Consider the following 3,560-nt stretch of genomic DNA (forward strand, 5'->3'; position numbering starts at 1 on the left):
TGGAAGATTCAATGTCAAATTCCGGGAGACTTGCGGTCATACAAATCGATCGATCGTCTTGACAATGAAGGCAACACCGCGAATTATCCAGTGAAATTTCTAAATAAATTCTTTGGAGAGGCTTGGTATGCCACCGCATCATTTGCGTCTCAAAGTTGGATCTGTCGTTATTATGTTTCGCAATATGATTGTGACGCACCTATCAAATACATGGGGAAGAATGTTTGATTCTACGGATTTCTTTTGAGTTCTAACGAGTTGCCATTTCAGTTCAAACGTATTCCGTTTCCAAGGAAAATTGCATTTGAAATGACAATCGACAGGACACAAGGATAGTCGCATAGTGTGTGGCATAAATTTGGAAATTCTATAATTTTCACACGGCCAGATATACGTGGCGTGCTCACGATCCATCTTTTCTGTACACCGGAACAGAAACCAAAAATTGTTGTTTATCAAGCTGCGTTACATTGAAAAAAAAATATAGAAAAATCTCAAATAAATGATAATCAACACAATATGAATTTTTGTCTTTTCAATTCAAAACACATAATTTCGTGCAGGACAACGGCTGCGGGGTCAGCTAGTATGTGTATGTATTAAACTAATAAAGGACACAATACGCTCACTTTGGTTTCCTTTAAGGGGATAATGTGGCTGTATCGTTTTGTTCCATTTCCTTTCCTCTTGTATCCACCTGCTAGGCCTTTTGTGTGTGTTGTTGAAGTGAAAACTTCTTATGGCGCGTTGGGCACTTTTGTGGGTGAGCATTTTCAGCCATTCTCGCGACAGATGAGATTTTACACAGATACACGCGGAGTAGTATTGTTATAATATATGTATGTATACTATACGCGCTCTTTGCATGGGCATTCGTTCGTGCTCTCGCGACAGACGAGATTACATACCTATGTGTATACTCAGACATAGGGAAGGCAGAGAACGTAAAGTATATGTATATACAACATATATAATACAATGTTGTGAGGCTTTGTCGTCGCTTCGGCTTTGGTTGCCAGTGACAGCGGAGATGCGAAAAATGCGTGCGACTCTTGTTATTATGAATGTATGTGCATATGTATGCATGTGACTCGCATTTGCTTTCGTAAACATTCAAATGTGCCAAAGAAATAATATATGTACATATGTAGAAATTCTATTGCTACGAATATGGAAATGATAACGAAATAATGCGAATGTGCATATGTATTTCATGAAGGTCATTAATTTTTTTGAAGAAATGGAAGGAATGAATGGAAGTGTTTATATGAGCACATTTAAGTTCATTTAGCACATTTTCATTTTACAATAGTCGAAATTGATATAATATAATAGTCGAAATGTAGTGCAGCTCGCCTCCACGCTGGTGCATCCTGGGTAACGCTAAATGGCCTGCGGCCTTCACGGCCTTACAACTCTGTTAGACCCCTGGGCTGGTGGTGGCGGCGTTTTGCCACCTGAGTATGATGGGGTGACACCCATCAGAAATGGCTGTCAGATAACTGGAGGGTTATAAGGCTAGAGAGAACCGATGAACCATATCGGCAGGCGCTGATAATGCTTAACGCGGAGTCCATCGGTCCTCTCAGTAAAACCAAGGGAGCCATCAGCTATGGGTTCGAGATGGTAGTACTGAAGATACTCCCGTCGGATGCCAGGGCTGATGGCACTCAAACTGCAGATGCGAAGGGGAAGGCGGAAGACGTTAGTGATGGTCAAACGGCCATGGATAATGACCCAAACCTCTCGGACGTGACGAGTTCTGGAGGCGGTTCGTCGATCGGCGACTCCGGTTTCAGCCTCGAACAATTGTTTGAGGAGGTGAGGGTCCATCACGACCAGAGCGCTGAACTGGCGCTCCAAGAGGAGAGTCTGAAGGATGAAATTCCTCCAAATTAACCTCCATCACGCAAAGGCGGCCTCCGCCAATCTACTGCTTCGTCTGAAGCAAGACGAAGCCGATGTGGTCTTGGTCCAGGAACCGTGGCTAACTGGCAACGGAATCTCTGGACCGAGGGCTAAGAGCCATAAGCTGCTGGCGGTCAAGGATGCAGGTAGAAATAAAGCCTGTCTGCTGGTCAGAAACGAACTAACGGTATTTCTTTTAAATAACTTCAGCAACGCTGACGTAGTTTCAGCAAATACAGAGTGCGACACCGGGAATGTCTGGCTCATCTCCGCGTATATGCCTCACGATGATGAGGTGAAGCCGCCTCCCGCATTGCTAAGGAGGACCTTGGCTGAAGCGTCCCGGAATGGTGCCGGTGTCATCATCGGTTCAGACGCCAACTCGCGACACTCGATCCTGGGGAGCTCGGATACCAACACTAGAGGTGAGACGCTTTTTGATTTTATTGTAAGCGAAAATCTTCGCATCTGCAATAGGGGAAATTCTCCAACTTTTGTTACCGCAGGTAGAGAGGAGGTTCTCGACCTCACCCTAGCCTCTCACGGGATTGCGCCACTGATCTCAAACTGGAGGGTTCTCGATGACCACTCCTTTTCAGATCATAGGTATATCGGGTTTAGTCTAGCTGGAGAAGGTCCGCCTAGAAAATCTTTCAGAAATCCCAGGAACACGGACTTTGAAGGTTACCGCGGAAGGCTTCGGTCGAGGTTTTCAGCTCGGCGTGCAACACTGCACTGGAGAGCTCCTGTTCATTGAAAACACCGAAGGGCAGAGGGAAACCTCAATGGTGGACTTTGGAACTCTCCGAAATTAGGGCGTCCTGCAGACGCTTATTTAACAAGGCCCGTAGGTTATCTGATGATTGGGTCCTGTATAAAACAGGACTTGCGATATACAAGTCCGAGCTAAGAAGGGCTAAGAGGATCTGGAAGAACTCTGTGGCCCTGGGGTTTCTCAAGGATGTAAATGGGAAGTGGGCGCTGAGCAGTGAAGAGACACTTCAGATGCTCCTTGATGTTCACTTCCCTAGTAACACGTCCTCTGCGGAGGTATCACTCGGAGCGTTGTATGCTGACAACACGGCCTCTGCTGACCTTCTGGATGAGCGTCACTTGACTTGGACGATAAATTCGTTCAAACCGTTCAAGTCCCCGGGACCGGACGGCATCATACCAGCGCAGCTGCATCAGGCTGTTAAGGTATCATGCGGCTGGTTGGCACCGATCTATGCGAGCTGCATTAGATTAGGTTACATCCCAGGGGCCTAGAGACGAGTCAGAGTTACGTTCATCCCGAAAGCTGGCAGGGGCTCCCACGTCACGGCCAAGGATTTCAGGCCCATCAGCCTCTCCTCCTTTTTGCTAAAAACTTTGGAGAGACTGCTGGACTGGTATCTGAGAAGGCGTATTCCGAGAGACCATCTATAAGGAGCGCAACATGCGCATCGTAAAGGAAGGTCAGTGGATATTGCCCTGCACACTATGGTGTCGTGGCTTGAGGAAGCAATTGAGGATAAGGACTTGGCTGTTGAGGGAGCTTTCAACAACGTCCTGCCAGAGGCAGTTATAACTGCTCTAGACGGTCTTGGGGTTGAATCGAACCTCAAGCACCTCATTTTCAGTCTTCTGTGCGACAGAGTGGTCGAAAGAAA

General features: G+C 46.5%; 1 pseudogene; it reads left to right on the plus strand.

The window, feature by feature from the left end:
• Positions 1 to 1,711: 1,711 nt before the first annotated feature.
• On the plus strand, positions 1,712 to 3,177 carry LOC120780831 (annotated as a pseudogene).
• The last annotated feature ends 383 nt before the right edge of the window (positions 3,178 to 3,560 follow it).

Source organism: Bactrocera tryoni, unplaced genomic scaffold (genome assembly GCF_016617805.1).
Source record: "Bactrocera tryoni isolate S06 unplaced genomic scaffold, CSIRO_BtryS06_freeze2 scaffold_25, whole genome shotgun sequence".
Taxonomy (NCBI): domain Eukaryota; kingdom Metazoa; phylum Arthropoda; class Insecta; order Diptera; family Tephritidae; genus Bactrocera; species Bactrocera tryoni.